Genomic DNA, 13,851 nt, shown 5'->3' with positions numbered 1-13,851 from the left:
AAAGTGCCACATGTCTCTGGGTCGGCTAGGTTCTGTGGAGGTCCCGTCTGCTAACTTTCCTTCTTTTGGTTGACCAACTTCTCTTCTTCAGCTGATGGGGTGAATTCTGCGACGAAGTCTGCTAAAGCTTGGGCTTTTATTGCAGTTTTTGGCCGGTAGAGGATGTCATATTGGCTTAGCTCTATATCCCACTGTTGCGTCTACCCAAGTGCAAGTAGTCACACGTAGTAATAATCTTGGAAGTCCAAGTATCATATCCTCAAAGAGCAGGTAGGCAAATATCTGCACACAAAGAAATAATTAATCGTATCACAATAAAAGTGACAAGCAAATTGGAAAAGTAATTTGATTTGATTGTTGTGGAAATTGAGTCTAAAAATGAAATATCAATAATGGAAATGCTAAGGCATCAAGGTTCAATTCTTTAAACAAAGTATGTTTCATGCTCTTTAATCCAAATTATAACTCGATTAAAATTATAATTGAGAAACTTTAACCGGAAGATAAAGAAATTAAAACCAATTTAATTTTTCAATGTTATCTTTTATTAATGATTGTTCAGAAAATGGACTTGCTTAATATCTACTCTTTTAATTTAAAAGCATGCTAAGTCAATTCTTAACAATGAGAAAAATATAATTGAACTCATGAAAAGATAATAGCACTTAACATCAATCAAAATAAAAGGATATGAAAATATTGAACAACTAAAAATAAAAGAATTTAGCAATTCGTATCGTATATTGGGTTAAAGAACAATTCACAAACTTACTCAAAGAACATTCCCTTTAGCCTTAGCTAGAGTTCTAGCAACTCATTACAAAGGAAAACATAATCTAAATTTTGAATGAAATGGATAATGAAATTTGTCGTAGGGGTGCCCTTGCCAAATAAGTTGATGGGTGATTTATAGTAGTCAATGAGATGAGTGGGAAGTTAATACATTCGTGGTGGGTAATGAAGGGTTTAAGTGAGGTATTAATTGGATTAAACATGTGTTGATGGTAGAGAGTTAGTGGAAAAGAAATAACGATGAGGTAGGTGGGCGTTAAATGGCTATGAATGACATAAAATAAGCTCTTTAGCTTCAACGGTTTTGTCTTCTCTTCTCCCTCTTTACTTCTCTTTACAATCACAATAATCCCACAATCAATTCTTCAATAAAAATCCACTAGCAATTCTCTTCACACCTAGCTTGAACTTGGACAAATATGTCTTCATCTTTTGGCTTTCCAACTTCCTACAGAAGATAAATTCACCTAATAAGTTCACCAAATTAATATAGAAAATTCATAAATTCAGTTGGTGAGAATAAAATGTAACAACAAGTGAAATTATATTTACTAAGCCAAAATTATATCATAAAGTCTCCAAAATAATATTTAAAAGATGTAATTTGAGACTCTCATCACAACCCCCAACCAGCTTATTGCTAGTCCCTAGCAATTCAAGCGACTAATAGAAACTCAAATTTAAGTAAAAATGACAAAATAAAATAAAGAAATAAACTAAAATAGCTAAGCCACTTTCGCGGGATACGATTGCATTTAGCGTATGCAACAAGCCTTTAAACCCTTAGGTTACCCCTAAAGGACGAGTTGTAGTCCCATGAGGGTTTCCAGGGATGATACCACAAACATCAAGTATGAAGCTAGCACAATTATTCAAAAACATGAAATAAAATAAAATTTGGAAAATAATTTCAACATCTGTCACCAACAAAAAGGACAAAGCACAAAGTCCAAATTTTCAATTCATGAACAACGTTAAAAGAGAGAACATTTATTTAACATTTCAAGTTAATCCCACCTCGAAGTCCAAATCATTTATAATTAGCCTGTAAACTTTTCACATGTTTCCTTTGGTGTAAAGTGAACCAACACACTTGAGTGGCATTAGCTAAATTCCAATCACACCAACCTTTTGATCTCAAGAGTTGTCAAACTCCCTTGCAATATACAAACCAAGGTTTTTATGTTAATAAACTATTTTTTTCTCTATGTGGGCTGTGCAATGCTTAGCTCCATTAAGCTTTCTAATTAACGCATATAGCTAGTGTTAGGCTAGCGACTCTCAAACCAAAACGGCTTTAAGGCACTAGGTGTAGAGACACCCCTAAGAGCTTACCAACTCGAGTTAAAACAGGCTACGAAACTAAACTAGCCACACAAAATTATTCACACCCAGAACTTCACTGTTTGACGCGAACACACATTGCTGACTAGGCAAGAGGCTCGGTTACTAAGTAGAAGCTTGAATATAATTATTTCATGATTTTTTTATTTTTTTATTTAAAAACCAAGATGAGTCAAAAGTAAGGTCGTTCAAGTTTACCAAAGATAAAAGATTAAGCACAATTGGTTTTTCACTTTATACCCCACAAAATGTGTTAGTGTGCTTGTGTAAAGTGTTAGAGTATAACTCATGAATCATCCACTAACTAGAAATAAATGAAAAGACATAAAAGTGGCATAATTATCATATAGTTCATATGTTCTCAATCTTAAAATCATTCATGAATATCAAATAAATCTAAGTGCAATGTAATCTTGTCACATACAGACTATGAAAAACAAACAACACAGTGCATTAACCTCATAAACATTTTTTTTCTTCACTCTTTTCTTTTTTTTTCAAAATAAATGACAAAAATAAACAAAATAAACAACAACAAAAATGCAAAAACAAAACCAAAACAAAATACAAAAACAAAAACAAAAACAAAAACAAAAACAAAAGGAAAACTAACATGTTGCAACAAGAAAATAATACAATAAACACTTCTTCTCCACCCCCAACCAAAGACTGACATTGTTCTCAATGTGTAAACATATAAGCATAACCTGAAATTGACATCCAAAGTGAAAGCCTGCAACGGGTTAGTGTAAAAACAAAACAAAAAAAAAAAAAACATAAATGAATTTTTTTTTTTTTTTTCAAGTGAACAAAAATTTCTAAACTAAGTATATACAACAGATGGACTAAGGGAAGTCCAATCAATCCTGGTAAACAGGTTCGTTCAAAGAAACCGTCTCATCTTCTAGAACACATCTCCCCAAGTAAGGTTTAAGTCGTTGGCCATTAACCTTAAAAATATTTCCATTCTTGGGATCCTCAACTTCAACAGTCCCATATGGGAAAACTCTTTTAACAATGAAAGGCCCTGTCCATTTAGTTCTTAATTTTCCAGGAAACAAATGAAGTCTAGAATTATACAGAAGAACAAGTTGAGAAGGCTCAAAAATTTTCCTCAAAATATTTTTATCATGAAAAACTTTAGTACGTTCTTTGTAAATTCGTGAGTTCTCATATGCATCATTCCTGACTTCCTCAAGTTCATTCAATTGGAGTTTTCTCAAGGTGCCTGCATCTCCAAGACTAAAATTAAACAATTTGATAGCCCAATATGCTTTATGTTCTAATTCAACAGGTAAACGACAAGGTTTACCATAAACTAGCCTATATGGGGACATACCAAGAGGTGATTTGTATGCAATATGATATGCCCACAAAGCACCAGTTAGTCTCAATGACCAATCCTTCCGGGTTGGATTCATCGTCTTTTCCAAAATTTACTTGATTTCCCTGTTTGCAAGTTCTGCTTGGCCATTTGTCTGTGGATGGTATGGAGTGGAAATCTTATGGGTTATCCCATATTTTTTCATCAAAACTTCAAATGGTTAGTTGCAAAAATATGATCCTCCATCACTGATGATCACTCTAGGAGTACCAAACCTGGACAATACATTTTCTTTCAAAAATTTCAAAATAGTTTTATGATCATTCTTCCCACATGGTATGGCCTCAATCCATTTTGAAACATAATCCACAGCAACAAGGATATATAGGTAACCAAAAGATGGAGGAAAAGGACCCATAAAATCAATGCCCCAACAGTCAAAAATTTCAATAATTAAAATTGGGTTAAGAGTCATCATATTACGTCGAGTAATTTTTCCCAACTTTTGACAACTTGGACAAGTCTTGCAAAATTCATACACATCTTTGAAAAGTCTAGGCCAATAAAAATCACATTGAAGAATTTTTGCCGAAGTCTTTTTGGAAGAAAAGTGACCTCCACAAGCCTCAGAATGACGAAAATATATGACACAAAATATTTCATCATTAGGAACACATCTACGGATAACCTGGTCGGGACAATATTTGAAGAGATACGGGTCCTCCCAAAAGAATTTTCTCACCTCAACCATCAATTTCTTTTTATCTTGTGAGGTCCAATGAGGTGGGATAAGACCTGTAGCAAGAAAATTCACAATGTTAGCAAACCATGGTAATTTAGAAACACCAAACAATTGTTCATTAGGAAATGAATCTTTTATAGGCAAATATTCAGAAGGCTTCTCAAAAGATATCCTAGAAAGATGGTCTGCAACAACAATCTCCACTCTTTTCTTGTCCTTGATTGTAAGATCAAATTCTTGGAGAAGCAAAATCCATCTAATCAATCGTGATTTGGCTTCCTTCTTTGTCAATAAATACTTCAAGGCCGAATGATATGTAAAAACAACAATTTGTGAGCCCAAAATATATGAACTAAACTTTTCCAATGCAAAAACTACATCAAGCAATTCTTTTTCAGTTGTAGTGTAATTTTTCTGTGCATTATTCAAAGTTCTGCTTGCGTAGCAAATAACAACAGGCTTCTTGTCTTTTCTTTGGCCTAGCACTGCCCCAATAGCACCATCACTAGCATCACACATTATTTTAAATGGCATGGACCAATCTGGAGGCTGCATTATAGGAGTTGATGTTAGCATTTTAATCAATTTCTCAAATGCTTCTTGATATGCATAAGTCCAATCAAATTTAGCATCTTTCTCCAAGAGATAATTCAATTGCCTTGCAATTGCACTAAAATTTTGTATAAATCTCCGGTAGAAACCTGCATGTCCTAAAAAAGATCTAATATCTTTAACAGTTTTAGAAATAGGCAAATTAGCAATTAAATCAATTTTTGACTTATCCACTTCCATTCCTTTGTGAGAAACAATGTGTCCAAGTAATATGCCAGATGTGACCATGAATTGGCATTTCTCCCAGTTAAGCACCAAATTTTTCTCTTTACACCTGATAAGAACATTCTCCAAGTTAGATAAACAATTAGAAAATGAATCACCAAACACAGTAATATCATCCATGAAAACTTCTAAATATTTTTCTATCATGTCACTAAATATGCTTATCTTGCAATGTTGGAATGTAGCTGGTGCATTGCAAAGACCAAAAGGCATTTTTCTAAAAGCGAAAGTTCCAAATGGGCAAGTAAAAGTTGTTTTTTCTTGATCTTCCAATGAAATCTCAATTTGATAATATCCTGAATAACCATCTAAAAAACAATAATACATATGCCTTGCAACTCTTTCCAAAATTTGGTTAAGAAATGGTAAAGGAAAATGATCCTTTCTTGTCACTGAGTTCAATTTACAATAATCAATACACAGTCTCCATCCAGTAGTGACCCTAGTTGGTACCATTTCTCCATTATCATTTTCAACTACTGTGACTCCTAATTTTTTAGGAACAACTTGTGTAAGACTTACCCATTTGCTATCAGAAATTGGATATATGATACCTGCATCCCAAAAGTTTAAGTACTTCTTTTTGCACAACTTCTTTCATTGTTGGTTAAGTCTACGTTGAGCCTGCCTAACTGGTTTAGCATCTTCTTCAAGAAAAATTTGGTGTGTGCAAACCAAAGGACTAATACCTTTAATATCAGATAAAGTCCATCTAATTGCAGTCCTATGATCTTTCAAAATTTTAAGTAACATACCTTCATGCAAAGGCTCGAGTTTAGAAGATATTACCACATGATAAGTCTCATCTTCTCCCAGAAATGCATATTTAAGTCCAGTAGGAAAAGGCTTCAATTCACACTTTGGGGCTTCTTCTCTTGATGATTTTGTCTCATCACTCACAGTTGGCAGCTCCTCATATTTTGATGTCCAACCATTATGTTCTTGTACCTGCGCAGAATCCAACAAAGAACAAAGATATTGTACTTCAAAATCTTGTACAAAATTACAATCCCCATTTACTAAACAAATTTGCAATGGATCAGAAGAAAAAGAAGAATTAAAGCAATTTTGAACAATTGTCTCGATCATGTAAACTTCTTTATCATCATCTTTATTGTTTGCGGGCTGCTTGCAAATGTTGAATATGTTGAGCTGCAATGTCATGTTCCCAAATGATAGTTGCATAAGTCCATTCCTGCAATTTATATGAGTATTAGATGTAGCAAGAAATGGTCTTCCAAGAATAACAGGAATTTGAGAATTAGAATAAACAACTGGTTCAGTATCCAAAACTATAAAATCAACTGGAAAATAAAATCTGTCTACCTGAACCAGCACATCTTCCATTATACCTCTTGGGATTTTGACTGAACAGTCAGCCAATTGCAATGTTATTGAGGTGGGTTTTAATTCACCAAGACCCAATTGCTTATAAACTGAGTAAGGGAATATATTAACACTAGCACCCAAATCCAACAAAGCTTGCTCAATGATAAAATTCCCAATAATACAAGAAATTGTGGGGCAACCTGGATCTTTGTACTTGGGTGGAGTATTAGTTTGACGAATTGCACTTACATTTTCAGTTAAAAATGCGGTCTTATCAACATTGTGCTTTCTTTTGATAGTGCATAAATCGTTTAAAAATTTTGAATATGAAGGAATTTGTTTTATAGCATCCAAAAGAGGTATATTGATTTTCACTTGCTAAAAACCTCCAAAATTTCAGGATTTTGATTTTTCTTTACAACCTTAAGTGCTTGTGGGAATGGAGCAGGAAAAGGGCACTTAACAATTTCATAATCATTATTTTTGGATTTTTCTGAATTCTTTTTATTTTCAACTGTTACTAAATCATCTTTCCCAATTATTTTTCCACTACGAAGAATAGTGACAGCCTTCACATATTCATGCTTATTTTCATTCAAAGAAGAAGAAGAAGGGGTAGTTACCTCTAACTGTGCATGTGGATTAGGTTGGACTTGAGAAGGAAATTTACGCTTTTCTTGAATTGACAGTGAAAAAGTGAGTTTCGAAAGAGTGCTCTTAATCTCACCAATGTCTTGTGCATTCTTTTGATTTGCGGCAGTTTGGCTTTGTATGAATTGCTTCATAATATCTTCCAAATTTGATGATGATGATTGTCCTTCCACCTGTGGAGAATAATAAAAACAATTAGATTTTTGTTGAGGCACATTATTATTAGTATTGTTTCTCCAACTGAAATTTGGGTGCTTTCTCCATCTTGGATTATAAGTTTCAAAAAAAGTGGATGGTTTTTTAAATTAATTCACAAAGTTTGCTTGATCATGCAACATTTATCTGAAAGCTGGAAGTGTTGGACACTCTTTTTTTACATGTCCCATGACCCCACAAACTTTACAAATCTCAAAAATTTCTTGACTTGCAATTGAATTAACTTTTTGAGGCAATTTTGATTTTAGAGTTTCAACTTCCCTAGCCATTGTTGCCAATTGAGCTTTGAGACTATCTTCCTCCTTAAGGTGATAAATACCGCCGCTAGAAGGATTAGTAGAAGATTTTGCCTTTTGGAAATTAGGCTCAAATGTGTTGGGAGTGCTCCAAATCTAAGATTTCTCTGCAATTTCATCAAGAAAATCAAAAGCATCTTCAGGATCTTTATACATAAAATTTTCATTGCACATCATCTCAATAAATTGTCGATCTTTAGGTGTTAAGCCATCATAAAAATGACTTACCACCCTCCATCTTTCAAAACCATGGTGAGGACATAACATTAACAAATCTTTAAATCTTTCCCAAACTTGAGGTAAAGACTTAGTATCTTTTTGAGAAAATGTGGTCATTTGTCTTTTCAAAGAATTTGTCTTTTGAATTGGGAAAAATTTCTTGAAAAATTCAGTTTGCATTTCAAGCCATGTTCCAATTGTTCTTGGCCTTAGAGAATAAAGCCAAGTTTTTGCTTTGTCTTTCAGTGAAAATGGAAAAAGTTTTAGCAAAATTGTATCAAGCCTACACCCTTGTGTTGGAAAAGTTCCACAAACTTCCTCAAACTCACGCACATGTGAATATGGATTTTCATATTCCATTCCATGAAAAGTTGTATCATGCCCGGTTTAAAATCAAAAGTTCGACCGTTTAACAGGAAAATGATGCAAGATAGCACACTTATACGAGCAGGATGCAAATAATCATGTAATGTCCTAACAAGTGGATTCTCATCATTATGAACACTACAATTCTCATCATTATGAACACTATGATTATCTTCATTATTTTGGGGGCCTTCCAATGCATTATTATTATTATTATTATTATTCTCAGCCATTTGTGATGAAATTTGGTCAAATTGAGGTCTTTTTGCAAATCTACCAAACCGATCACGATATCTCATAAACAAAATAAAGAAGCAACAAATAAAAAAAAAACTTAACTAATTTTTTTTTTTAAAAAAAATTTATTTAAAAAAGAATAAGACAAAAGCAAACAAAAAAACACCAAAAATAAAAACAGAAATGAAAAATTGAGTTTGATAAGCCATACCGAATTAGCTTTGGAAACCAAAACAGCAAACCTTAACAATGAATTTCCTTGTGCTACTTTTTGCTTTGCCGCTCCCCGGCAACGACGCCAAAAACTTGTTGCTTCTACCCAAGTGCAAGTAGTCACACGTAGTAATAATCTTGGAAGTCCAAGTATCGTATCCTCAAGGAGCATGTAGGCAAATATCTGCACACAAAGAAATAATTAAACGTACCACAATAAAAGTGACAAGCAAAATGAAAAAGTAATTTGAGTTGATTGTTGTGGAAATTGAGTCTAAAAATGAAATATCAATAATGGAAATGCTAAAGCATCAAGGTTCAATTCTTTAAAAAAAGTATGTTTCATGCTCCTTAATCCAAATTATAATTTGATTAAAATTATCATTGAGAAACTTTAACCGGAAGATGAAGAAATTAAAACCAATTTAATTTGTCAATGTTATCTTTTATTAATGATTGTTTCAGAAAATGGAATTGTTTAATATCTACTGTTTTGATTTAAAAGCATGCTAAGTCAATTCTTAACAATAAGAAAAATATAATTGAACTCATGAAAAGATAATAGCACTTAACATCAATCAAAATAAAATGATATGAAAATATTGAACAACCAAAAATAAAAAAATTTAGCAATTCATACCATATATTGGGTTAAAGAACAATTCACAAACTTATTCAAAGAACATTCCCTTTAGCCTTAGCTAGAGTTCTAGCAACTCATTACAAAGAAAAACATAATCTAAATTTTGAATGAAATGGATAATGAAATCTATCGTAGGGGTGCCCTTGCCAAATAAGTTGATGGGTGATTTATAGTAGTCAATGAGGTGAGTGGGAAGTTAATACATTCGTGGTGGGTAATGAAGGGTTTAAGTGAGGGATTAATTGGATTAAACATGTGTTGATGGTGGAGAGTTAGTGGAAAAGAAATAACGGTGAGGTAGGTGGGCGTATAGGCTCTTTAGCTTCAACAGTTTTGTCTTCTCTTCTCCCTCTTTACCTCTCTGTACAATCACAATAATCCTACAATCAATTCTTCAATAAAAATCCACCAGCAATTCTCTTCACACCTAGCTTGAACTTGGACAAATGTATGTCTCCATCTCCAACTTCCTACAGAACATAAATTCACCTAATAAGTTCACCAAATTAATATAGAAAATTCATGTATTCAGTTGGTGAGAATAAAATGTAACAACAAGTGAAATTATATTTATTAAGCCAAAATTATATCATAAAGTCTCCAAAATAATATTAAAAAGATGTAATTTGAGACTCTCATCACCCACTTCATGAGTCACTGAGAAGCGTCAGGGCTGTGGAGGATTGATCTCAAAGGAAAGCCGGTCATCACGATGGCTCGATGAGCTTGATAGTAGGGTCGCAGCTTTCTCGTAGAAACTACAAGAGCCAAAATAAGTTCCTCCAATTTCGAGTAGCGAGTCTCTGCATCGAGGTGAGCTTTTGACATGTAGAATACAAGATGTTGGGCCCTCAGCTCTTCCCGGATGAGAGCTGAACTGACAGGTGAGTTAGACACTACCAGGTACACGAACAAGTCTTCGCCAAGGACTGGCTTTGAGAGTAGGGGAGGTGAAGTGAGATAAGTCTTTAGATTTTGGAATGATACTTCGCACTCCTCATCTCATTTATCTCTTTGTCCTTTCTTCAAAGCTTTGAAGAATGGTATGCACTTGTCTGTAGATCTCAAGAGGAATCAGTTAAGAACAGCTGGTTTGCCCGTTAGACTTTGTATCTCGTTCACTTTGGAGGGTGACTTCATCTCGAGAATAGCTTTGATTTGACGTGGATGTGCCTCGATACCTCGTTGTGTGACTAGGTATCCCAAGAATCGGCAGGATGATACGCCAAATGTGCATTTACTCGGATTCAACTTCATGCGATACTGACGAAGTAGGTTGAATGCCCCGGCCAGATTTCTGATGTGATCTGCACATTTTGGGGCTTTGAACAGTATGTCATCCAAGTAGACCTCCATAGTTTTGCCGATCTGCTCCTTGAAAATTTTATTCACGAGCCTTTGATAGGTTGCTTCGGCGTTCTTCAACCCAAAGGGCATGACCTTATAGCAAAAGGTCCCTCTCTCGATGATGAAAGAAGTTTTCGCCTTGTCATCCTCGTGCATCAGGATTTGGTTATAGCCGGAGTAAGCGTCCATGAAGCTGAGCAGCTGATTGCCAAAAGTGGAATCCACGAGTTGTTCGATTCTCAGCAATGGGAAGTTGTCTTTAGGGCATGGTTTATTGAGGTCGGTATAATCGACGCAGACTCTCTATTTGCTCTTTTCTTGTTTTGCCACCAGAACAACATTGGCAAGCCACTCTGAGTAAAAGACCTCTTTGATGAAGCCGGCAGCTAGGAGTTTGTCAATCTCTGCTTTGATGATAGTGACCCGCTCGGGAGCGAAGTGCCGTCTTTTCTGTGCCACTGGCTTGCAGGCAGAGTTGACGTGGAGTCGGTAATAGATGATGTTCGGGTCGATGCCAGGCATGTCTGACAGCGACCATGTGAACATGTCTTTGTTGCTCTAGAGGAAGGTGGTAAGCTCCACCTTCTCGTCTGGGCTTAGGCGCGAGCTAATCTGCGTTTTTTTGTCTAGATGGTCAGGTTTCCATTCTTCTTCAGGAAAGACCTCTAGATGGATTTCCTTAGTTTGGTCCTGACGCTTTGATTGCTATAAGATAGCAAGATTCGGTTGCTCAACCTCCTCCAAATCTGCCTGGCTCACAGGAAGGAACTACGCTTGTTTGTTTTTCTTCAGCCCTTGGGTAGATCATTTCCTCGCCATTGCCTAATTGCTGTTGATTTGGACGACATCGCCCCCAGGGATTGGGCACCAGATTTTCTGATGTGTGGCGGAGGTGATGACATTGATCTTGCCGATCCATAGTCTGCCCAGGATACCGTTGTAGGGTGAGACCTGATTAATGACCATGAATGTTTGCGAGCTGATTACAGGTTGGGTGTAACACCCCGACCCCAAATTTCCCCAAAATTTACCCTTATTTAATTATTTAATTATTTAAGGGTATTTTAGTCATATTTTTAACCGGAGAGAGTTTGGGACCGTGACTTGTATTTTTGGATAGGTTGTACTGAGACGAGTTCATAGACACGTAATGGGCTCGAATCGGAGTTGTAACGAGAGAGATATGGTCAAAAGAAACCCAGTGGCACAATCGTAAATATTTCAAAATGGGATTTTTATAAAAATCTGGTTTTCTCTCTCTCTCTCTCTCTCTCTCCCCCGCGGGTCTCTCTCTCTCTCCTCTCTCTCGCGTGCGACAGCCGGCCACGTTTTGGCCGGCTGTGCTCTCCTCCGGCCACCAATGACGACGGGACCGGTACCAAAATGACCGGGCCGTCGTCCTCTTCCTACCCCAGCCACCTCCCGCCGCCAGCCGCCGCGGATTCGTCGGAATCTGGAGATGAAGCGGCCGACGTCGTCCAAACTTCAGAGCCGCCGATCTCCCTCCCCCGGCCACCAATTCCGTCGACCCAGGTATGGATTTTGAACCTCTCGAGCTGCTCTAGCTGATGGTTGGGTAGGATTAGATCGATTCTTAGCGTAGACAACTCGATTTTCGAATTGAAAATCGGCCGAAACTTCGGCCGCTGTGATCGGCCATTTTCGGCCACTTTTTGGGGTAGGTCCAAGAACAAAAGTGGCTCCAAATAGGGTGTTATACCTAGGGTAGGAGTTTGGAGCAGTGATTTTGAGATTTTCCAGTGAAGCATTATCGCTTTGGGCACCACGCGCTGCCGGCGCGTGCGGAGGCGCGTGGGTACGGAGGAAAAAGTAGCACCGTGTTCCGATGAGATCCTTAGGTTGTCACGAGTGCGTAGGATTTCGCGGATCTCAATTCGGACGTCGTTTGACTATCGAACGGATAATCGCATATTGTGCGTTATCCGGGTTCGATAGGTTGGGACCTTTGGATGGTCCCAAATTTAATATATGTTAGTCTAGGTAATTCTAGGATCGTGTAGGAATTCACGGATTGTGAATCAGAGCCCCGGATGTTCCGAATAGTAATTTTACAGTTTATATTTTATATTAATTGTCAGATCGTGCGATCGTGAGAAATCCGACCGTTCGATCTGAACCAAACTTGCAGGACAAGTGTCCTATACCTGGTAGAACCCATAGAGACTTTCGGATCAGAAATTGGAGGTCGTGGGTTCTACAGGTCCGGTTGACCAGGGTTAGAGTAGTTTGACCCTTGGTTGACCGTGAGTCTCCCGGAGTAATCTCACCTTTCTAGGGGGGATTATCGGGTGCTAGATGATTGTGAAGGGTTACACAATATTAGAATTAATTTATATAACTATAATTATATATGGTTGTACAAGGGTACAACAGAGTCTAGAATGTCAGTTTGGAGTGCTATATGCACTACTTTAGGTACCTCCCCGGATGTTGGATTCACTACAAGTACCACCAAGTGAAAGTTAGGTCCCGCGTGGCGTAGGTTATCCGGCATTGGGACAGGCCCCATACGTGGCGTAGGTTGTACCGGCGTATGGGGAGCTATGTAATATGATGTTTAGGTCTCACGTGGCGTAAGTTATCCGGCGTTGAGACAGGCCTCATACGTGGTGTTGGTTGTACCGGCATATGGGGAGATTATGTGATATTGTGTTGAGGTCGCACGTGGCGTAGGTTATCCGGCGTGTCGACAGACCCCATACGTGGCGTTGGTTGTACCGGCGTATGGGGAGATTATATGAAATCCAGAGAAATGAAATAAGGTATCGCCCAAGTGTGGAATTGGGTTTTAGGGAAGAACTACGTGTGGCTTGATCCCTCAAGGAGGGTACGTAGGCAGCCTAAGGTTATTAGGTGCAGCCGCAGACTAAATGTTAGTCATAATTTAGATTTGAATTGTTTGCCTTGTTTAAGGCATGAATTGTTTTGTTAGCATGTTTGGTAGTTGGTTAAGAATTATTGGAAGGCCGAAGGCCATTTGTGTGAATTGCATGAAATTATATTGTGCATGCTGCCAGTTGGGAATATTAAATGCGTTTTTATGCAGGTATAAATTTTGGGAAATGTCCAATTTATAGGGGAGACTCTGCCGAAATTTCGGCAGGAAGTCTCGGTCTTTAGTAATTGGGTCTGGCATCGGAGTGATGTCAGGAATTTCAAAGGGTTCGTCTCGGGTTTTGAGAAAATTCGGGGTGGGTCCTTTCATGGGGAGTAAACGTCGAGGTATATCGTGCCCACGGTAACCGTTGTTGCACCATTAAACCCAGTCAGCGAT

The 13,851-nt window shown here is 37.1% G+C and overlaps 1 pseudogene; it reads right to left on the bottom strand.

The window, feature by feature from the left end:
• On the bottom strand, positions 2,997 to 11,078 carry LOC109950791 (annotated as a pseudogene).

This window comes from Prunus persica, chromosome G8 (genome assembly GCF_000346465.2).
Source record: "Prunus persica cultivar Lovell chromosome G8, Prunus_persica_NCBIv2, whole genome shotgun sequence".
Lineage (NCBI taxonomy): Eukaryota > Viridiplantae > Streptophyta > Magnoliopsida > Rosales > Rosaceae > Prunus > Prunus persica.
The sequence above is the reverse complement of the archived record's forward strand: the minus strand, read 5'-3'. Positions and strand labels throughout refer to the sequence as shown.